Raw genomic sequence first — 24670 nt, 5'->3', positions numbered from 1 at the left:
ATGTTGTATCACCTGCCAAGGAGAAATAATTGTTGCTAATCAGGTGACCTTAAAATAGGAAGATTATCCTGGATTTTCCTGGCAGATCCAATACAATCATGAGTCCTTAAAAATGAAAGAAGGAGGCAGAAGGGGAGTCAAACTGATGTACAGTGAGAGGGATTTGACTTGCTGTTACTGGCTTTGAAGATGGAGGGAGAGGGCCACGAGCCAAGGAGTGTGGCTTACTCTAGATGCTAGAAAAGATAAGGAAACAGATTCTCTACAAGGGCCTCCAGGAGGAATGCAGTCCTGCCAATAACTTGATTTTAGCCCAAGGAGATGTGTCAGACTTCTGATCTACAGAACTGGAAGATGATAAATGCGTGTTGTTTCGAGCCACTAAATTTGTGATCATTTGTTACAACAGCAATGGAAAACTAATACAGCACCGTATTATTAATGCCCAATGAAAGGGTAAAACAATCAAAAGAGGGAGAGACAATGTGCGTGAAAGTATTTTTTTGAACTCGAAATCCTTATTTAAATGTGATTTCCATTCTTAGCTATTGTAAAAAAATAAATTTTAGAGTATTTCAGTTTTCTTCAGTATATGGCTAGGAGTGTAAATCTTGACCTATTTATGTGAGATAAAACTCTGGTTCAATCACTTTAGAGCTGTGGGATCTTATTAATTTTAAGCTCTCAAATTCTCTAAGCATCATTCTTTCTTCTCTTGAACATAAAACAAGTGTATAAGTCATATATATGCATGTATAGTGATATATAAATTCATATACATGCACAGTTGACTGTTGAACAACAAGGGTTTAAACTGGGCAGGTTTACTTACATGTAGATTTTTTTCAATAAATGTATTTAAAAAATTTTTGGAGGTTGGTGACAATTTGAAAAAACTCACAGATGAACCATATAGCCTAGAGATACTGAAAAAATTAAGAAAAAGGTATGTCATAATTGAATGAAATATATGTAGATACTAGTCTATTTTAACAGTTACTACCATAAAATATACATGAATCGATTATGCAAAGTTAAAATTTATCAAAACTTACACACATAAACACTGACAGACCATACATGATGTCATCAATTACACTAGGCAAACATAAAACAATTATATTGCTGCTTCTTCACTATCAGTGCCTGAATCATTATACCTGTAAATAAATATGAATATCTTTTTCACATTATTTTTTCATTTTTGATGTCTAGTGTTAGTAACATGTAAAACATCTACAGCATTTTGTATCATATAAGACAATATTGATGTAGATACTGATAGATGATTCATCTTGTAAACAGACGATGTAAACTTATGGTACGCGGTTGACTGTTTATGTTATCAATAAGGCTTCTGGTCAACAGAAGGCTATTAGTAGTTAAGTTTTGGGAGAGTCAAAAGATATACAGGGATTTTTGGCTGTGCAGGGGTTGGTGCCCCTAACCCTGGTGTTGTTTAAGGGTCAACTGTAAATACATATGTGTATATATGTGTGTGTGTATACATATATACACATATATACATATGTCTATAACACATATATACATATAATATATACTTGTATAATATTTATATGTATTGTATATATGGAAGTATATGTCAGTGTCCAGTTAGGAAAGCAGAAACATTCTATATAGATATAATACTGCCTTTACACAAGTACTAGAAAGGCTTAGAAGACAAACAGGAGCTGGTGAGGCGCCCTGGAGATTAGCCACAGCAGGAAGCCACCAACTGCCCCAGGGATAGAATGGCAACAGGAGGAGGTGGCGTTCCCAAACTCCAGATCCTGGGCCCATGGTGAGTTATTCTATGGAGGGTGCTGCTGGGTGGCACAAATGCGGTACCCAGCGAGAGCTGCAGTTTGAAAGGAGATTACTGCTGCCTGAGGCAAATGGAGGGAGAATTGCCTTGGCTGCACTTTCCTTCCACCCTCCAATCTCACACCAGTGCCTCCCACAGGCTGAACCCAGCCGGAAACCACGAAAAACAGTGCCTGGGAAATGCAGCCTTCCGGATAGGGCAGAGCAGGATGTAGGGGAGAGATGGATCTGTAAGCCAATGGCAATAGAGCTGCACATGGACACAAAGATAGTCCCTATGTTATTGGCTTGTTTGTGAGGATTAAACAATCTGAGCTGTGTGAGGCATTTCATGGCACTACTTGGCTGGCACACGGTATGTGTTCAATCGATGTTTGTTATTGTTATTATTGCTTTAAGTTTGATTGCATAATTAAAGTAATGAAGGTGATGCTGAAACGTCTCACATAATCTAAGATTGTAAACTATTCTAAACACTTTCAAATCTATTAATGTTTCCTCTGGGGAGAGATTATCAATGTGCTGACTTTGTAAGCTGACAAAATGTTGTTGAAGGATGCTCCAGAGAAAACTGGATGAGCGGACTGTGGGGAGAAATATATATCTGCTCTTCGTCTTTGATTCCCGACACGGAGCTTCTAAAACCCTTGGAATTTCCTGATTGATGGGGTGAGAGGAGTGTCTTTTGTTATTCATAATAAGCTCCTTTCAAACATACCTAAATTTATACTACTGAGGCAACTTTTGGTGGACCCCAAAATAGCTTCTGGATGGGGGCTGGTTGCTAGAGGAACCAACCACGTAATTAATTAAAGGCAGGGAGAGGAGTTGGATATTGCGTTCAATCACCAATGGCCAATGACTTAATCAGTCGTGCTCAGGAAATGAAACCCCCGTAAAAACCCCTGAACAATGGGGTTTGGGAAGCTTCTGAGCTGGTGAACATATCGAGGTGCTTGGGAGGGTGGTGGGCCTGGAGAGGGCATGGAAGCACCAAGCCCCTTCCCCCATACCATACCTGATGCATATTTTCCATTTGGCTGCCCCTGAGTTGTATCCTTTATAATAAACCAGTAATAGTAAATAAAGTGCTTTCCTGTATTCTGTGAGTTGTTCTAGCAAATTACCAAACCTGAGGAGAGCATCATGGGAACTCCTGGTGTATGGGAGCCCTGGGCCTTGCAGTTGGCAGTTGAAGGTGGGGCAGCCTTGTAGAATTGAACCCTTAAATCCGTGGAATCTGATGTTAACTATAGGTAGTTAGTGTCAGAGACTTGGAGAAGTGGTGTCGGAAAAGACACAATGTATTCGGTGTTTGAAGAAAAGAACCCTCTTATTTGGTGTTGAATTGTCAAGTGTAAACACAGGACAGAGGGACACAAAGCTAACATGAGGTGACTGGTGCAAACAAATCTTCCCCTTGCTCAGCTATACAATTTTTGCTTTGAACACATGTTGGTGAACTATAAAAATAGCTTTTAAATCATCTTTTGAAGAATATTTAATAATAGGACTATGGCTGTCTCTTAGGTTTATTTAACAAACTTATCTACTATATCGTTAACATGGAAAATTTAATGTCTTGCCAAGTAATATATACATGCAAGTCATTGGGAAAGTGTTTCATTTCTATCTTTTTGCACACTGCATCTAGTGTTTGCATTAAAAAAGACCCTTAGTGTCCTTTAATTTCAATCCATTTTTCATCTTTTTGAAAACATCGCATTGTGTCTGAGATCCTAGTTTATTTTAGGCCACTGAAAATTTGTGTATGTGTATACTGGCTACTGTCATGTCTATCTTTCTGTGTTTCTGCTGAACTCCAGACCCACTTTTAATTAGTTAATGGGCATTTCTACTGGATTTTCCAACAGGAAATCATCCCCCAAAGGCAACACAACAACAAAGGCAACAAATCATTTTTTCTGCTCTTGCAATTCATATCTTGGTGTATAAAACCATCTTCCTCCCTCCCAAAGGCAGACATGAAGCATCAAAATAATGTCTCTCACTCCCTCTTGCTTCCCTCCTCTGACCTTATCCAAACAGTCACTAAATTATGAGTCGACCTTGTTCAAATGTCTCCAATCTGCTTCACCTTCCGCTCTTGCAACCATCACCGTAATTCTGTCTCATGCCATCTCTTACCTGCCTGCCTGACTGTTCAAGATTCTTATCTGATCTCCTTCCTTCCAATCTGTCCCTTTTCCCACCTAGAACTATGCTGTCCAATATAATAGCCACTAGTCAAGTGTTTATTGAGAACTGAAATGTAGCTGGTCCAAGTCGAAAGGTACTATTCATGTAAAATACACATTAGATTTTGAAGACTTAATCCAAAAAAAAAAATGTGAAATATCTCATTAATCATTTTTATATTGATTACATGTTAAAATAAAATTTGGAATATATTGGATTAGGTAAATTTTATTGCTAAAATTAATTTCACATGTCCTTGTAATTTTCTTTAATGTGGCTTCTAAAAATTTTAAATTACATATGTGGCTCATGTTTGTGGCTCACGTTAAGTTTCTACTAGACAGCACTGACATAGACGATAACAGGTACTCAAGGAACATTTTCAAGTGGAAACCTGCCTCTGAAAGAACACTCTGAAAAAAGACTAGCTATATGAATGTGATCAGGGGTACAAAGTGAAGGAGAAGAGAGAAAGAAAAATAGATCACACACTCAGCTATATACTGGGGATTGAGTAACCCAAGAAGGAGGAACAGGAGCTCCCAATAATTTGCTTTAACCTAATCATGCTGGGGGATGAATCTGAATTTGAATTCTGAACCATGAGAGTTGGAGAAGGATTTTTGAGACAAATGTATATGTTAGTTAAACATGAACTAACTAAATGAATGCATAAATTGAATGAATGCATAAATTGGCCTGGAGTACCCTACAAACCCTTAAAAAATGTCAATCAAATAATTTTTTGAAAAACAATGATCAGACAAAGACAAATAGAAAGGGATATCAGATAAGAGCAATGTGATTTTGGAAAAGGGAATGAAAGAGACCAGCAATTAATGAGCAATATAATAGAAGAAAATCTCAATCTCAGAAATATGATTAGCATTCCAAGAGAGGTCAAGAAATGCATACTATGAAGCATTTCAGAAAATATAAAGGAGCCCTTGGAAGTTAAAAATATGTTGGTAGCAATGAAAAACTCAGATGAGTCAGAAGATAATATTGAGGAAATCTAGAAACTAGAGCAAAAAGACAGACATAAAGTGGGATTAAAAAAGGATAAGAAAATTATATGATCAGTTTAGGACTTCCAACATCCCAGTAATAGAGGTTTCAGAATGAGAAAATGGAGAAAATTATCAAAGAAATATATTTTTAAAATAATTTCAGCACAAAAGAACAGAGGTTTCCTAATTACAAGGGCTCACCAAATGTCCCACACCATAAATAAAAATAGACCCAGACCAAGAAAAAGAACTGTGAAATTTAAGAGCAATTTAGGCAAAGAAAATCCTCTAGAAGCTTCCAGAAAGAATGTTTTATGCAACAGATGAAGTATTAGAAGGTCATCAAAGTTCTTAATAAAAGGTTGGAAATCAGAAGACATTGGAGAAATACTTTCAAAACTCTTTGCAAAAATGATGTACAAAAGAACGTTTATACCAGCTAAACCAAATATCCAGTGTGTGAGTTCAGGGATAAGATAATTTAAGATATGCAAAACTCAAAAAAATTGTCTTCCATAACCATGAAACTTTTTTAAGACATTGTGTTCTGCTAAAGTCAGGGAGAAAACCTAGAAACAGGAAACCACTGGGTCCAGCACAAGAGGGAAGTAGTGAGAATTTCCAGGAAGGTGGGAAAGAAGTCCCAAGACTATAGCTTTGCACAGTCCTACATCAACCACTTTCTATTTGCAGCACATCAGAATGAGCTGAGAAAGATGTTTTTAAGATTACAGTTTTAAGATGATTAATGTGTTTAACTGTACCATACTGAGAGGAGATTCATATGTTTCGGAGAGCATCTGAAAATAAATCAAAGATAAGAAGGGAGTAAATGAAACAACAACAACAACAAATCAAGGCAAATATGAACTTCAGGGAAAGAAAAATGTTTTTCAGAAAGAAAAAATAGTTACTGTGTACATTACTCACCTTATGATAGATAATACCATATTGATCTAAACAAAATTACAATGCAATTCTCATGGATTGTTGGGGGCAGAGTGAAGTTTGTGTGTGTGGTGGGCTTATGGGGTGAATGAATATGAACAAAGTAAATCTTTGTTTTTCACAGAAAGGCAATTAGTTGAAAACATCTAAAGCTTAACATTTAAACATACTATTTAGAGACATAGATGCAGTATTACGGTTCCCTAGAGAAGCAGAACCATTAGAAATATATATATGTATATATTCCTATATATATATATATATATATGATTTATTATAAGGAATTGGTTTACATAATTATGGAGGCTGAGAAGTCCCACGATCTGACATCCCCAAGCTTGAGACTAAAGAATGCTGGTGGTGTTCCAGTCCCAATCCGCGGGCCTGAGAACGAGGCCTGCTGATGGTGTAAGTCCCAGTTTGAGGGCAGGAGAAGACGGCTCATCAGTCAGGCAGAGAATGAATTCTCCCTTCCTCCATCTTTTTGTTCTATTCAGGCTACACCCACATTAGGAGGGAAAGCTACTCGACTTTACTCGGCCTTCCAATTTAAATGCTAATCTCTTCCAGAAACAGCCTTACAGATGCACCCAGAAATCATGTTTAACCAAACATCTGAGCAACCCCATGACCTAGTCAAGTTGACACATAAAATTAACCATCACAGATGTAAATATAAAATTTATCCATTAAAGGATATTTTCCATATCCTCTGGAAAGTATTAAGCATCTACTCTTTCTCATAACCAGTCTTGTAGAACTGTTAGAGCTTTAAAAAATGACTTAAACAATGTGCATGAATAAATACAATTAATTAACAAAGTGTTTGAATTTGCATGCAGAGAACCACTGCACAGTTAGAGCATACAGACACAGTTAAATAGGGACAAAATCTATAGACAAAGCTCAGTTCACAGCCCCTGCCAGTGCCTGCCAGAACAAACAGTCCCAACATGGTGACACAAAGCCCCAGCCTCAGATTTTAGGGAGAGCCATGGTTCAACTCTCAAACTTCCAGTGATGGGGTCCAAGACATCTTGCTCAATTTTTAAAATACGCTTTAATGACCGAATGTACCTATATGAGCTTTTACAGAGTTTCTAATTTGTACAAATTTGATACAGTGTCTATGTGAAGTATGACTATAAAGTAACAGGGTAGACCTGAGAGTAAGCCTGCTGCAAGGCACCTATTATCAAATAATAATAGGGAGCATTACTGAATACTTTGTAAGTGTGAGACACTGTCGTAAACCGCTAATATATATTTCCTCACTCAGTACTCACGTGAGAAAAAATGAGAGGTGTATGCAATTATTTCCACTTTATTGATGAAGAAATTAAGGCTCAAGATATAAAATAATTTGCCCAAAGTTCTACATGTGCTTTTAATCCTTGAACTATAATAAGTGGTGATTTTTTTCAGAGTACTAATTTTGAGAGGTGTTACATTTACTTCATTGATACTTCTGCCATTTGCTAAAAGAATTAAAAAGTAGATGAATTCCCACTTCAGATTTGCCTTTCATATCACTCTTGAATATTCTCAACAAGCAGATATTTTGTTTTTCAAGAATGGATTGATTTTCCTTTATATACAAAGTCAATTGGAGCCAAGCTTGATAAAGTAAATTGATAGTTCATTTGGATAATGCTATTTTTTTTTGGTCAAAAACTACATTTGTGAATAGAAAGCATGTTTTGTGACTAATAAATCTGCTTGCGAGGAAGTTCTCAAAGAAAAGTTCCAAATGTGTGGTTAGCAGACACTATCATAAAAATATATACAACCTCAAGTGACAATGTTTTAAATGACAATATACATTTGAATGCATATCTATCTATCATCTATCTATCTATCTATCTATCTATCTATCTATCTATCTATCTATCTATCTATCTATCTATCTATCATCTATCATCTATCTATTTATCTATCCATCCATATTTGTTCAAAATTCCGAAAGGGAAACTAAGGAGCAGGTACACCGTCACACTTTTCAAAGTCTTGACTTACGATCTGTTTCTGGAGGAGCCATCTTTTCTGCCCAGTCTCCTGGAGAGCAGGACATGGTCACCCTCACTTTGCCTTGCATTCCCTAGTACCTAGCTTTAATGTAGTACCAAGTGCTTGATCAATAAATACTTGCTATGACAGGCATAAAACATATTCTATGCTTTTACACTAAAAATATTGTAAAACATTAGGAAATGCATTGCTGTTGCCCTTCAGTAGTTAACATACCTAAAAAGGAGTGAAGTTATATAGTCCAGAGGGCATTTCCCAGCATCTGGCCCTCTCTGCTTACAGCTTCCAAGTTCTCCTTAAAGAGAAATATTATGACTGCTGCATTGCCACATTCTAAAGTAGAATCTTAGTTTTGAAATTTCTTAGTCATCTTGTTTTCAGAGTTTAGTCTACTGACCCGTAGAGTTCCTACAGATCATGTCTTTTGACTTGTGCTTGTCAATAAATATTAATGAACTTGTTTCCTGGGATGATTATTTTAAAGAGCAAAACTGAATGAATCCATTAAACCCTAAAATCATTATTCTCTGAACACAATAATATTTTACATGGTTGATTGAATGAGATACAACTAAAGCTTTAAGTACAAGTATTGAGGGAAAAAGTGAGGTACCACCATGAAGCTAGACTTACTTCCTAGAAGTTGTTTGCTTGCTGATTTTGCTGTTTCATCTGCAGTTTGGTGACAGGTTACTGGGTCTATTGCTGTGTCACCATGACTGGAAGGTGGCACGTGAATTTTGTTCACTGTGGTAGTCATCTTATACTGGTTAATGAAGCAAATAACCTCACTCTGATGAAATGCTAAGATTTAACTAATTATTTCAATGGTGATACAGAACCTGTCTACTCGTCTCCTGGGTGGCCCATCCCATCCTGGTTTTCTTTGTCAGATGTATTATTGGCTCTTTCAGTTTTCTGTAAATGAGAAAGAATCTTAGGTTAGTATCACTCCAGTTTTCAATTCTCAGCACAAATTTCCAAATTATGGCTAAAAGTTGGTGAGGATGGCTAAGTGCTTGCTGTGTGTTTTTAGTATTCTCTTCTGGACCTATATGCTTGTTTCATTTTGCTATCTCTAGTCTTAATCAGATGCTGAGTGGTTGAGAAGCAACCTTAACTATAGAGCTCATTAATAGTAAGAAAGAAGGTCTTGCTAGAAAGACTAATCATTTAATAAAGGTAGTTGTCTCTGGTTCTTTATTAGCTTTAGTAGTCTGAATTCTTGTTTACACCTCATTGATTAAACCTCACACAATCCCTCCTCCAAATCAACAAAGACATGAATGATGTTGGAGAGAACATTGAATGGCTAGAAGAATGAATCCTTGCACCCTCATGTATCAGGGATAAGACAGTACAAAGAAAGAGACAAGAATGTCTTGGGTAGAGATGAATTATCTTATGTAAGAGAAGTCAAAACATTCTACTCCAACTCTCATTTCCAAATCATATAGAAGCCTGGGCAGAGACAGAAATATTTGACTTGGCTGAAAGGCAGACTGACCTAGGGAATATGATTAAGCTGTGCTTTACACGATGTGGTTTAAAGCCATTATTAAAAGCTGGTACAAATAAATCTCATAATATGTAAGAGACTGGAAAATACAAGCAAGGCCAGCCTTGGGCAAAATGCTCAGGCAGAGACCTTTTTGATCTTGTAGTTCTCCTCTTCAACTGCTTCTGATAATGGTCTTGCCTGGTCCCTGCCGTCTATCACCAATGGGTCATGATCTGTAATTGACACACTAAAATTTGGATGGCCCCAAAGACTTAATATAGTATTCCTCCTGCACAATTTTTGGAGATCAAGAATAGGGTTCTTCAGCATCTTAAGCTAAAAGATGCCTCCGTGGACATATCAACAAAGATGAGGAGATTCTTGGTCAGGATTCTATTTTATTTTTTTACATATTAAGTCAAAACCACATAGACATTTATTACATGTCTTCTAATTGCCTTCAGAGAAAAGAAATTCCCTCTGTTTCTCCTTGTTTTCTGAAGTTCCTTCCACAAAGGGGTTAACATGCCCGAAATAGCTTGCACTTTATTGTTACTTGTTTGGGAATAAAGAAAACACGAAAAGAATAAAACTCACAGTCTCTTTACTTTTAGAAAGTTATTTGTGGAAGTTTATTTGCTTCTATTTTGCTCTTCAGGAGCGTTTATAGTCGCTGGAGATTTGCTGTCTGGTTTCATGGACAGTTACTTGGTTTAATAATCAGGGAGACGAGGGACTGAATTGCAGCTCAGTTGCTAACTGGCTTTGCACTGGCTCTCGGCTTGAATGTTCTCATCTGTGATGAGGGGGCCATAGAGCCCTCCTAACAGGGTCCGTCTGAGCATCTGCCAGTAGACAGCCTTCAGACTTGAACTGCAGCCTGGGTTCTTCCCTGGGTCTCAAACCTGCCAGCATACCATGCAGATTTTGGACTTGCCAGCCTCCATAACTGCATGAGCCAATTCCTTGAAACAAATCATCAAATCATTCTCTCTCTCTTCATGTATATATAAATATGTATGTTCATAGATATATCTCCTATTGGTTCTGTTTCTTTGGAGAATCTTGACTAATACAGATTTTGGAAGTAAGAAGCCTGACATTTGGTAAGTCCTCTTTAAACCCTCATCCTGTCACCTTATTTCTATATGAGAAAAGGATGATAGTTACCCTTTTTCCATTGCTCATTTTCATCTTCTTGGTTTAAGTCAGAGAGGCAGGAGAACTAGATAAACACTAAAATTTTAAATGTCTTAGCAGTCAATAGCAAAGTATATGAAAGATTTATTGGGCACCAACCAAATATTTGATTTCTGCTTGTTGACTCAAAATTTTGGTTGATTTGTTTATCAATTATCTCTCTCATATACTCAACAAACGTATAATGAATCAGCATTATGTGCCAGACAGTGTGAAACTTGCAGAGAATGCACAAATAATCCTCTAGTGGAAAGATGCATATGCAAACCTTTATGATATTCATCATAATTAATATTTAATGAGTTATTTTACGTGCTACACACTGTGTTAATCCTTTTACATGAATTACACCTCAGAATGACTTTATGAGGTAGGTGGCATTATTATATTAATTCTACAAATGAGGAATAAGATGCAGAGATTAACTAACTTGCTTAAGGTCAAATAACTGTTAAGGTCAAACAGCCAAGATTCTGAAGGCCCTTAGCCACGTCAATCTCAGCTGGGGGATATGGGACATATGAGCAGTTCTAAGCCTATGAAGATGAATCAAGTGTCACAGATGAGATCATCTTTGAGCTGAGATGGTTAGAGGAAATAAGGATGGACATGTTAATAAAGCCCTGGCCAGAAATGGCTTTGTGTGCTGCTGTACCATCTTGTGAGATGAGAAGACATCTAAACCTTAAAAAAGGTTTTTAATGATAGAAATGAACTTATTTACAAAACAGAAACAGACTCACAGACTTAGAGAATGAATTTAGGGTTACCAGGGGGAAGGGTAGGGGAGAAAGGGGTAGATTGGGAGTCTGGGATTGACATGTACACACTGCTGTATTTAAAATAATATGTCTTTCCATGAAAAAAAAAAAAAAGACTAAGTTTCAGAACTTTTACAGAAACTATTGGGGGGAAAAAAGCTCTTTTTTTCTGCCAGACTCCATGCTGAAGTGATGTGTGGAAATACTGGGACCCACCAAGGAGAAAAAGTCCCAATGACATTACTGAACTTCTAGATCCAGGCTTGCCTGAAGTCCTTGAAGTTTTAGTTTTATGAGCCAAGAAGTTTCCTTTTCTTTTTCCTTTATTTTTTTTAAAGTCATTTTAAATTTGGGTTCTATTACTTGCAAATGCGAATCCTGACAATACTTCAACAGTACATACTGGTTTTGTTTATTTGCTTGTTTTTAACCTTGGTCTGTAAACTAGATGTGCTTTAGGGAGTAAACATTTATATAGCAAAACAATAAATACAAAATAAAAAGTTTTTACATTAAATTCTCTGATCTGATTTGGGTTTTAGGAAAGTAACTCTGGCAGCAATAGAGAAGGAGAATCAGACAGGAATTAGACCAGAGACAGGGAGACAGGTGAGGGAACTCCCAATTGTCTGGGTAAAGTTGATGAAAGGCTGAACTCAGGCTTCAGAACGGGGAGGAGGAATGAGATGTCAAAGGGATGATGAGTGGCTGGGATAATTTATTGGTTTGGGGGCTTGCAGGTGAGAGAGGAATCCTGGATGACTGCTACTCCTCCAGACCATCTTTCTACTTGGGGTGCCTAGAGGAATGATGATGCCTTTCTCTGTAATAGTGACTGGGGACAATGAATAATCTTTTATTGGGCAGATGGTTAACAGGATTTGATAAGGAACTCATAGACACCGAGGCGGAGATTCCATTGGTCTGTTGACTATGTAGATCCAGACCTCAGAAGAAAAATTAGGGCAGGGATATTAATGTGAGAATCATCAGCATTTAGGAGGTGGTTGAAGTATATGGAAATAAATGGGGCCAGGGAGTGTATGGATGGAGGGGAAAGAAAATACACAAGGTCAGAGCCCTGGCAATCCTAATATTTTAAGCGTGAGGAGAAGGAGGAGGCAACAAAGGAGACAATGAAGCGGGAAATAAAACAGGAAGGTTACTGTCCTAGAACTTGAGGAGTGAGGATGTTTCAATAGTAAAAATTATTAGTAATCTATTAATTACATTAATAATATTTACAAAACCATCAGTAATTATTGCAATTTTGTGCCATGGACTGTAACGGTGGCTTTACTCACGCTGCTTCATTGAATCTTCATAACCATCCTACTTGCTTGTAATTATTACCTCTAAGTTGAGGCTCCAAGAATTTAAATAATTTGTCTAAGATCACACAGAAAGCAAGTATCAGAGCCGGGATTTGAAATCTAGGGAACTACTGCTAAGACTTTTGCGATTGGCCACGGATCAGAAACTCTAATACAAAAAAGTTAAGAACTAAAAATAATTTGATACATAAGAAATGATGGAGACAAAAACCAGATTTCAATTGGTTGAGGAGAAAATGGGAGTTTTAAAAAAGTGATAATCCAAGTACTCTTTGTAGAAATTTGATTGTGAAAGTGTGAAGGGAAGGGAAGAGAGTTGTTTTTTTTTTTTTTACCTTTTTAGAGTAGTAGAGCTACTGCAAACTAAAATGCAGTTAATAAACTGAGGAAATGGGAAGTTGTTTCAGAGGGAGATATTAACAGTTTCTGAAAAATGGAAGTTGATAAAATTCATAGAAATAGCGAATGGCATAAAACATCTACCATGAAAATAATACTGAATTTTTCCTTCTGTATTTCAACTCTATTTGAATATTTAAAAGGACAGTAAGTGGCTTTTGATCACTTTTATGTTTTTGCTTTTTTCTGTTTCATGATTCTTGATCCTGTGAATGATGATATATATGACTGCATTTTCATTATTTATAAAAAGTTATCCAAAAACCTTCTTACAGTGCTTGATCAGCTGTCTCCCAAGTTTCATTTCTGTATATACAACTTTGCATTTTGCCACAGTGGAGAGATTTATGAGTGCACATCTTTCCATCCAGTGCTTAGAGACGCTTCTCACATTTTAGCAGTTTCAATTGACAAAATAATTTCTTTTCCTCTTAGATTTTCCCCAACTGCTCAAGACTTTGGAATGGCTATATGGATGAAACAAATGACTCTTCTGGCGTTGGATGTTGAATGGCTTTACTTTCTCACACATTCTTGGACCTTGGAGTGTTTTTCCCGTGCAGGGCCTGTGACCTACAGATGGCTGTGGTATATTCAATACATTGAAAAAAATACAAAGATGTTCATTATTATATTATTCTACATTTTTCCTTCTTTTCTCGTGGGATTGTTTCACAATGGCTAAATTTAGTGGTCAGCATTTACTGCAAAAAACTGGTGACACAGGGACTCAGGGTCTAGAAATTTATCTCAGCAGAATGGACTTCTAAAATGCCAATCCATATAAACAAGGGAATCATAAATTTTAGCAGAAAGTTGATACATATATATCTCAGAAGGAAAAATGTTTCATTAGACAGTGTAAAAACTTTTCAAGTAAAAGTTATTAAGAAATGTTCTAGATTTGAGAGTGAACATATACAGTAAAATAATATTTTACATCAAATAAGTAGGAAATTATATCAGAAATTGTGATTACTCTAGTAACAAAAAAATGAAAACAAATACATTTCACTTTTAAAATTATTTTTATATTTCTGGGTGAGCCGATTGTAACATATACTTGGAAACCAAATATTAATGTTGATCAATTGTGGAATAGAAGCAAATAAAGTTTTGTGTTGAAGAATGCTGATATCTTCAAAAAAGCCAGTTTTGACATTACTTAGTTTTCTATTTTGGGAAGTGATAAAATATTAGAGCATCAATATCAGACTTGCCTGATACAATATTTTCTTCCTGTTAAATAATCACTTACTAACACCAAGCCAAAATTTTTCTAATTTTGGTTTGGTTTTGAAACACATCTTCACAGCTAATGGGTGTTATAGAAGGACTCAAAATAAAACATACTCCAGAATGAGGAGAAAGGTTAAGGGGAGGTAAGATAGTGGTTAAGTTCAAGGGTTTGGAGTTAAATAAACATGGCTTCAAATCCTAAGTTTTACTGTGTGACTTTAGGCAGGCTTTAGTTTTTCTATTAAACTTTGCAAAGACTTGGTTTCTTCACCTGCAAAATGCTGATGTAATACTGCTCCAAGAACTAAAGTCTACCACCTTAGAAAGAACTCAATAAGTGGTGTGGTTGCTTTTGGTGAAAACAAAATGGTCCGAGTTGTGGAATTGTGTTCATCAAGCTGATTGCGGTCAGTTATTTTGGAGTCCTCGGGGGCAGGGCTGAGGTAGGGATGTAGGGAGGCACACAGCCTTTTGTGGGAGGTGGGTGGATACAGAGTGGGGATAAGAACCTTCCCAAGAAAGCCTGACTCTTTGGTATTGGGTGGAGAGTTGGCAGTGGAGTGCTGGTTGAAGGAGAACTAGTCATTAAATTGAATGCTCTTGCCCTGTTCCAATGACCACATAAATGAAGAAATGGGAGGAAAAGTAAAGAGATTAGTACCTGGGAAGATGGTAAATAGGATGAATATGGACAAGGGGCTTGGAATTAAGGTGGTGGTGAAAGCAACTACCTAATACGCACATGGGGAAAGCATGTGGGGAGTCGACAAATGTGAACTAGGCCGCTATAAGTTATAAAGTTTACAAATGTGTGTTATTGGCATTATGATGTTGAGGAATGGGGTGGAATAATGTAGCATCAGAGCCAATGTTGTGAACTTATGACCTGTGCAGTCACATAAGACCTTGTGCTTACAAAGACCCGATGCTTAGTTTAACGCTTTGCTGCAGCCATCTTAGAATTCTTAATATTTTTGAAAAAGGGGCCCACATGTTTATTTTACATTGGGCCCCAGAAATTATGTAGGCATTCCTGTGTAGCAGGCCTATTTTAGATAAATGGGTTTTTAAAATTTTGGGTTTTTTTTTTTTAATTGAAATATAGTTGATTTACAATATCGTGTGAGTTTCAGGTATACAGCACAGTGATCCAGTTATATATATATATATGTAATGAATATATATATATTATATAAAATGAATATATATATTATATATAATGAATATATATATATATATTAGGTTATTACAAAATATTGAGTAGAGTTCCCTGTGCTATACAGTAGGTCCTTGTTGGTTATTTGTTTTATACACAGTAATAGTGTGTATATGTTAATCCCAACCTCATAATTAGAATAACGGTTTTTAATCAGAGTGATGTTCCCTCTCACCCTGCCCAGGGACACTTGGCAATATCTGGAGTCATTGTTGATCGTCATAACTGGGGGAACAAGACTGACATCTATTGGATAGCGCCCAGGGAAGCTGCTAAATATCTTTTAATGAGCAGTGGAGTACCTCACAATAAAGAATTATCTGGACCATAAGTGTCAGTAGTGCTGAGGTCGAGTAACCGTCATTCAGTCTGATGGCAGTTTTATTAAGGGCAGATTTATGTATGGATCTCTGGGCAATGTTATTGTTACCTAATTGGGAAGGTGCAAAGTTAGCTGGTAAACATTAGGTTTACTAACTAAACTCCATACAGTACTGAGTTGCGCCTTTGGTATAACATTCCTGCTAATGGAAGGATGTATTTTTATAACTGAGTCAAGACATCATAAAACTGAACTGACTTAATGCCAAAGAAGACTCATTTGACTTGGCACCTATAATTAGCCCACCAGCAGCACCTGTGTAACTCTTATGATCCTTATTTTTTAAATCGGCAATGAAAAGATGGATTCTGGCTGACTGGTGAGAAAGTTTCTTTTCTAAGTGCCAAATCAAGCTTCTTGCTATAGTTCACTACTGGGTCAGTTTCCTCTTAGCTCAGAGAAAACATCTCACTCCCTTATGTTCATTGGTTAAAGCAATGCTCTGCAGAAAGTAGGGTTTTCTTAAAGACTTTTGGAATAAATATTGCAGCATGTAAAGAGGGCTTTGTCAACTACTGCTCTGATGTTTTTGTTCATTTGTTCTCGTGGATTACAGAGATTGAGCCAAATAGCCTTGCACATTTGAGATTATTTTACATGAATCATAACTGTGGGTTTCCTCCCTACATAGGCAGGATTGCTTCAGCCACAGGGAAATTATTTTATGGTCACAGATCTGACACCTACATCTAAGGGTCAGGCCAGAAATGTGGATATGTATGGCCAGGGACATAAAAAAACGGAAACAGGTGATGGGAAGTGGATTGATTTATTAAGAAGACTGGGAAAGAAAAGTAAGATGCGTGCCATAATTACTGTGAGACAATCACGGTGGATTTATGTAAGAGAGTCAGCAAGGTTGTTTTTAAATTTTAATTTTAGACCGTGGAGTTTTTCTTAACATTTCTTTCTCAGATGTTTCTTCCCACTTGGCATGAGAGTTCTTTATCACTCTTCTGGAAAGACTTAAGGATTAATTGCAATTAAATTACATAATATCTGAGGGAAATTTAAATGTAGTCGTGGATTCTAAGTCTGATTTCTCTGCTTTCCAATCGTTTACACATTGGTTGTATGGACGTTGCAATCCCATTTGAATTTTAAAAAGTGATTTTCATGTTATTATTATAATGACTGTATTTAATAGCTACCCTAGAACTCCAGACCACAGAGAAAGTTCACACAATCTGGAGTCTCTCAGGCCCTTCAATATCTGAAATGTTTAACATGAAGAGATATTTTACGTATTAGAAGCACTTATCATCCCTGATAAAGTCTTAGGACGTCTACTCTTTACATATAGTACAAACTAAAAGGAATAAAACCAGTCCTCTTAAACTGAGTAATTTTAGTGTATTATTTATTGTCTTTTTCCTATGTGGACAAGCCAAACTTTGTTCTTTGACATGTTTACGCTGTTTTAATAGTGTTTTTTATCCCTAAAGGTATAGAGGAAATAACTTACATTATTGTTGATTATTTTTTTCTAAGTTAATTATTGTTTAATTATTCTTATCTAGGGGGATTATTCCTAAGAAATTTTTTCTCTCTGATTAAAAAAATAACTTCAGAAGTGTATTAGTCAGAGCTCTCTGGAGAAACAGAACCAATAGGATTATAGAGAGATATATAAGAGAGGAGATTTATTGTAGGAATTGACTCACATGGTTATGGAAGCTGGTAAGTCCCATGATCTGCCATCTGCAAGCTGGAGAACCAGGAGTCCCAGTGGTGTAATTCAGTCTGAGTCCTAAGGCCTGAGAACCAGGGTAGGGGGAGGAGGTGGTAATGGTATAAGTTGCAGGCCCAGTCAGATTCTGAAGGTCCAAGGACCTGGAGCATCTGTATCTGAAAGACAGGAGAAGACGGATGTCTCAGCTCAAGCAGAGACACCTCTTCCAGAGATACCCTCACAGATACACACAGAAATTATATTTTACCAGCTATCTGAGCATGCCTTAGCCCAGTCAAGTTAGCACATGAAATTAACCATCACAAGATGTTAAACTTGGAGGGATAATTCTTATAAACCATTCCATGTAGGAAAAGGAATAAGAAAAAACTAAAACATATTTTCTAAGACATGTGTTCCCCCCAAATTATGTTGAATTCCTAACCCCCAGTACCTCAGAAAGTGACTGTATTTGGAGATAGGGTCTTTGAAAAGATAACTGAGTTAAAATGAGGTCTGGAGAGTAGACTGTAAGCCAATATGACTGATGTTCTTACAAGAAGAGGAGATTAGGACATGTACACAGAGGGAAGACCATGTGAAGACACGTGGAGAAGATGGACAATTGCAAGCCAAAGAGAGAGGCCTGGAAAAGCTCCTTCCCCCATGGACCTCAGAAGAAACTAACCCTATGGACACCTTGATCTTGGACGTCTAGCTTCCAGAACTATAAGAAAATAAATTTCTGTTGATTAAGCCACCCAGTCTGTGGTATTTTTATGGCAGCCCCAGCAAACTAACACAGCATATAACTAGTGTTCAGCATGGACCATGGATTTTGTTTTTATTTGGTATTTTTAGCATCCATTGCAGTACTTTGCAAATAACAGAACTTCAATAAGTGTTTTTGTTGTTGTATGATGGCTTGGGATGAGATAGGAAGAGGTATTTGTCACATAAATGACCAGATATTTATCAAAACTTCATGTCCTCACCCACAGTTGCCTAATCAGGGTCTACGTGCCTCAGTTCCCTTGCATCTAAGTGGGACATTTGATTATTTCTCCTTGTCAGAGTATGCTAGGGTGCGTTTTCCTGATCAAAGATGGAAAAAGCACATGTGCCTTCTCCATTGTTTTTTCCTTTCTGCATTTTGGATGTCAAAGCCCAAGGCAACATCTTACTGAAGATGATGGATCTTTTATCCATCTGAATCCCTAGGTGACTGAATGTAGCAGAAGCACTTTCCTCACTCAATTAGCCCTCATGATAAAGCATCTTCAGGGGACTGTTACTTAACTGAGAAATAGCTTCTCCTGTGTCAAACCACTGAGATTATGCAGTTCATTTGTAAAGCAGCTAGCATTACTCTTAAGCTGTATACAAATTGTTGTATTTGGTGGGTGCTGCTGTAATAAAAACCTAAAATATATGGTACTGATTTAGCAAATCAGGCAGCAATCAAAGAGAAAACTTATGCTGCAGAAAGAGCCATGTACTGTAATGGCAAAACATTAAAAATGTTGCGTAAAATTTTGCCTGTAATACATTGGAATGCCAACTAGTTGTTTACTAAGCTTGTAGGGGAAAAAGGTTGGAAAGTCAGCTATTAATAGCTTATGTTGGTTGTCAGTTGCTGAGTTTAGCAAATTATCACAAAGAAAGAGATGAGTTCAAGCAATAATTGGTTTGATTGAGAGCATACTTAGAAGAGATTAAAATTGTGCAGGAATTTGGGGCCTCTCATACCGGAAAGGCCTCTATTGTCCAAATGGGAAGAGAGAGACCTAAAAACCTTTTGGTTTCAAGGACCCATTAAGACTCAGCACTATATCAAAGATCATATGAATTGTGGATCTTCCTTTCCATCCTATTGGTATAGTGGCAACGTAGCCCCCACGGACTTGAAAGGGAGAACTCTTAGGCCTAAGAAACCAATGCACGAATCAGGTTGAGGACAGTATCTAGAAAGAACTTTGGGTTTTATTATTGAAACATGAACACAAAGAATTCAGGGTAAGGTTGCCAGATTTAACAAATGAAAATGCAAAACACCCAGTTAAATTAAAATTTCAGGTAAATAATAAATACTATTTTAGTGTAAGTATGTCCCAAATATCATATACTATATTTATTATAGAAACTATTACAGGGAGCATGCTTATATTAAAACATCATTTGTTGTTTATCTGAAACTCAAATTTCACTGGGCATCCTGTATTTTATCTGGCAACCTTAATTCAGAGGCCTTCAGTCTTTTGAAGGGAACTCTATTATGAAGAAGCCATGAGCCCAAATGAAAGAAATCTTTGAGTACTGGAGCCTTTAAACCAAGACTTGGGCTCCAAAAATTGTATGAGAACGAAGGGAGCTGGGAAATCTGAGAAGCCCACTAGGAAGGCATTACTTCCTAATGCTTACTTTAGATGTGACCACAGAGAATAATGCTTAGGAAGAACCTTCCAGAAGTCAGAGCCAAGGGCTGCAGAGAACAATGGACAAGGGCATTCCTTGGGGTCTACTTAAGGAAATGCTTCCAGTGCTAAGGCATTAATACCTACAGGAGGTTTTCCATTATTTCTCTGTATGTTGCTGTTGAGTCTCCTGTTTTTCCTTGTCATGGGTGATAATGATCGTGTGCAAACCTTGCTTCATCATTTTATTCTGATTGTGAAGAAATGAGTGGATGTGAGATGATAACTTGCACTTTATGATTTTCTAGAGCAAGAGGAGCCCTATCTGGACCGGAAAGTAGAAATCCTAGACTTTGAGCTGGATGCCATATCTGGGTAGCACTTAAGGTGGTTCCCCTAGAGAGAGTGTAGAGCTTCTCTGTGTGGGAAAGGTCTACACATAGGAATTTGGAGTCCAGAAGGGCTGAAAAACCTAAGTCAGGGATTTTTTTTTTTCACATAGTGTATGCCAGACTCAGCAGATTTTTCTCTCCAGATCCAAATGGTAAATATTTGATACTTTACAGGTCCACAGGCAAAATAGAGGGCATAATGTAGGTACTTATATAACAACCATTTAAAAGTATAAAACATATTGTTAGCCTGTGGGTCCCACAAAAATAGGCAGTAGGCTGGATTTGGCTCAAGATATGTTTCTGACCCTCTATATAGAGCTGATGTTAGAGAACAACTTCCTGCCCAAGGATTTTATTCCTCAGGTTCCTTTGCATTATGGTAGGGTCATGTGACTACTTATGACCAACAGAATGTGAGCAGAAATAAGTGTGGGTTATTTCTGGTGTAACGGTCCACATTTTCTTTCTTACTCCATCACCTGATTGTCACACACAGGATAACCTGAGACGTCAACAATTAAAAATGCAGAACGAAAATCAACTGGCCCCCTAATAAAAAGACAAAGCAGATGTCTACAACCCAGGAACAAATGCCTTGGTATATTATGTGAAAAAGTAATACTTTTCTATTATTTAAGCCATTGAAATGCTGGGTGTTTTATTTATTACTGCATCTGGTGTTGTGCTACTTACAACACTGCTCATTTCATAGATATGTTCCAAGATTGAGACTTTATTTAAATACTGTATCCCCCCCAGAAGCCTAGAATTGCTATCCATTAAAAGCAATTTTCTTCCCCATATTAATTTTGACAGATCCTAAATAGTGTTCACTTTTTTTCACTAGTACATTTTATCCATTCTCAGTCAGATTAGTTCATATCACATTTTAACTGGCTTTTGACTTACTTAATCAGAGATATTTTTTTCCAAATCAACACACAAATTATAAAGTTATGTCCTAAAAAATATGTTTAAATGACATAATAATTAGCTGTTAAGAGAGGAGTTGATGAGCAGTGGAAACTTTGAAGCTGTATCTGGTATCTTGTTTTGTATATGCGTCCCTTATCACTATATCGATGAGAAATAGGTCACCATATAATATCCCCCATGATCTGAATAGAAAACACAAACTGAAATGAACAGGAAGATAATTTTTCTGTACCTTTCTAATTTATACACTTGTATTCTCATTAACTCGAAAGAGGAGAAGAAGACCCTTAGTGAGGCATCTTCTCCTTCTAGCATCTCCACTGCTCTACCAACTTGACAAATATGAAGTAAAATTTGATGTCATTTGTGTAAAACTGAAATGATCAAATATTCATTAAAAGTATCAGAAATCATTGAACCTTAGAAGGGGTGCAGACCCAGTACAGAAGAAAGTAGAATGATGAAGTTAAGGAAACTGAGATGTTCCTAAAGTAACTAAACATATTTGTTGTATCATCAAACAAAACAGATCAGAGAATTAAGGATGTCTTAAGGCTCATTCAATGCATATGGGAAAATAAGAGCCACAGTGAAACACAGGGCCTGTATTTTCAGCATCTAGCTCTAAGCAAGAAGTAGTTTCCTGGTACTCTTCCACAGCTAAATATCACTTTCCCTTTGCAATATCAGACAATTTGATACACATGATATTTTATTTTATATTGTTTTTTTATTGAAGTATAGTTAATTTATAATATTATATTAAATTTGGGTGTACAACACAGTGATTCAATATTTTTGTAGATTATACTCTATTTAAAGTTATGACAAAATAATGGCTGTATTTCCCTGTGCTGTACAATATATCTTTGTTGTTTTATACACAGTAGTTTGTACTTTTATTTATTTTATACATAGTAGTTTGTACTTCTTAATCCTCTACTCCTGTCTTGCCCCTGCCTCCTACCCTTTCCCCACTGGTAACCACTAGTTTGTTCCCTATATCTGTGGGCCTGTTTCTTTCTTTTTTATGGCTGAGAAATATTCTATTTCATACACACACACACACACACACACACGCACACACACACACAACAACTTCTTTACCCATTCATCTGTTGATGGACACTAACTTAGGTTACTTCCATGACCTGGTTATTGGAAATAATCCTGCTACAAGCACTGGGGTACATGTACCTTTTCCAATTACTGTTTTCTTTTTCTTCTGATATATACCCAGGAGTGGAATTGCTGGATCACATGGTAGTCCTATTTTTAGTTTTTTGAGGAACCTTCACACTGTTTTCCACAGTAGCTGAACCAATTTACATTCCCACCAACAGTGTACTAGGATTCCCTTTTCTTCACCTCTTTGCTAATATTTGTTATTTGTAGACTTTTTGATGATAGCCATTCTGACTGGTGTGAAGTCATATCTTTCTGGATCTGTCTCCTATGGCAACAGAAACAAAAACAAAAATAAACAAATGGGACCTACTTAAACTTAAAAGCTTTTGCACAACAATGGAGACCATCAGCAAAACCAAAAACAACCTACTGAATGGGAGAAAATATTTGCAAATGATACAACCAATAAGGAGTTAATATCCAAAATATATTACAGACAACTCAATATCAAAAAAACAAACAACCAGATTAAAAATGGGCAGAAGACTTGAGGAGACATTTTTCCAAAGAACATATACAGATGGCCAACAAGCACATAAAAAATGCTCAACATCGCTAGTCATCAGAAAAATGCAAACCAAAGATACACAGGCTATTTTAAAATAAAATTTAAAGTTATGGGTTTTTAAAAATGTATAATATATTTGAATGATCACTCTGTGTAGTCCCAGAGTTTCAAGGGGTGTTATTTTTCTGATGAAATATTTACTTCATCATCTGTAAAAGTTATAAAGGGATAGACCTAGAAATAAGCCTCAGAAATATGGGTAGATATGTCTTGCATAATCATGTGAATATTTGTTGATGTAATTAGTGAAGCTCAGACCAATATAAATCATATATTTCAAAAAGAAATGATAAATACTATGTTCCCAAAATGGTAGGAAATTTCAAACAAAATTCCAGCTGGTAGCTACACTCCTGAGCTTTTCCACCTGTCTGGTGTCTTCAGCTTCTGAGGCTTTCTGGAGCCGGGCCTCTTAAGGGATTTCACATCACCACCTTGGTGTCCACTTTCTGTGGCCTGCTAATTCAGTTACCATTTGTCCATGAGTTTTCCAACTTCTTGAATTTTATTGCTATTTTATCCTTCTCGTTACTTTTATTTTTGTGGGTGCATGACCTTTTTTGGGAAAAAAACCCAACAACTTTTGTTGACATATTTGTAAGGTCTCAGGAGAGTGTGGAATCAAGTATCTATCAAATCCACCATGCCCATTTATAACTTCAGAGTATTCTATAATAGAGGATAAACACAGTTTGATGATGCTGGAACCTGAGTTTTGAATAGGCAGAGTAGTTTTTCCAGAGGGAAGTGTCTACATTTTATCAAAATAACAACAGTCCTCTTAGGAATGATCAGTATCTAACCACCAAGCATTGGTCCCTAAATTACTCATGTCATTAAAGTAGAACAGAGCACGGTGAATAGAATCCATCCAGGCTTGTTATAAACAGCCAGGATCTTACATGGGGAATTTAATCTCATTCTCCTGGAATCCAAATCTTGTACCAATTTACTCTAGGCTAGGAATGTCCTTTTGTTTTTCTCTTAAGAAGAAAAACTATGAAAATGTAATTAGACAGTTTGTTCTTGGATATTTTAGATTTGGTGGAGACAGCAAACTTTTTCTCTAGAGAGCCAGATAATAAATATATTTGACTTTGTAGGCCCAAATGGTCTCTGTCTGTCATTCAAAAGCAGCCAAAGTCAAGAGACAAACAACTGACACTTCTGGGGTGCATTGTTATAGGCTGATGGCTACACAAGACCATGGATGCAATTTTTTTTTTAATTATTTATTTATTTATGGCTGTGTTGGGTCTTCATTTCTGTGCGAGGGCTTTCTCTAGTTGCGGCAGGTGGGGGGTCACTCTTCATCGTGGTGCACGGGCCTCTCACTGTCGCGGCCTCTCTTGTTGCAGAGCACAAGCTCCAGACGCGCAGTCTCAGTAGTTGTGGCTCACGGGCCTAGTTGCTCCGCGACATGTGGGATCTTCCCAGACCAGGGCCCGAACCC

At 36.9% G+C, this 24670-nt stretch overlaps 1 long non-coding RNA gene across 2 annotated transcripts in view; it reads left to right on the top strand.

The window, feature by feature from the left end:
• Positions 1-24433, top strand: part of LOC309628724 — a 125370-nt gene extending 100937 nt beyond the window's left edge. The window contains exons 4-5 of one of the 2 annotated variants that reach the window (XR_014244670.1): positions 2383-2496; positions 13643-24433. This is a non-coding gene — a long non-coding RNA (uncharacterized lncRNA). Of the gene's footprint in view, positions 1-2382 lie in introns of both variants that reach the window. The other variant, XR_014244671.1, reaches the window with a different exon arrangement.
• The last annotated feature ends 237 nt before the right edge of the window (positions 24434-24670 follow it).

This window comes from Balaenoptera borealis, assembly GCF_965194805.1.
Source record: "Balaenoptera borealis genome assembly, chromosome: 5".
Classification (NCBI taxonomy): Eukaryota; Metazoa; Chordata; class Mammalia; order Artiodactyla; family Balaenopteridae; genus Balaenoptera; species Balaenoptera borealis.
Note: the sequence above shows the minus strand (reverse complement) of the source record. Positions and strands in the feature narration are given on the sequence as shown.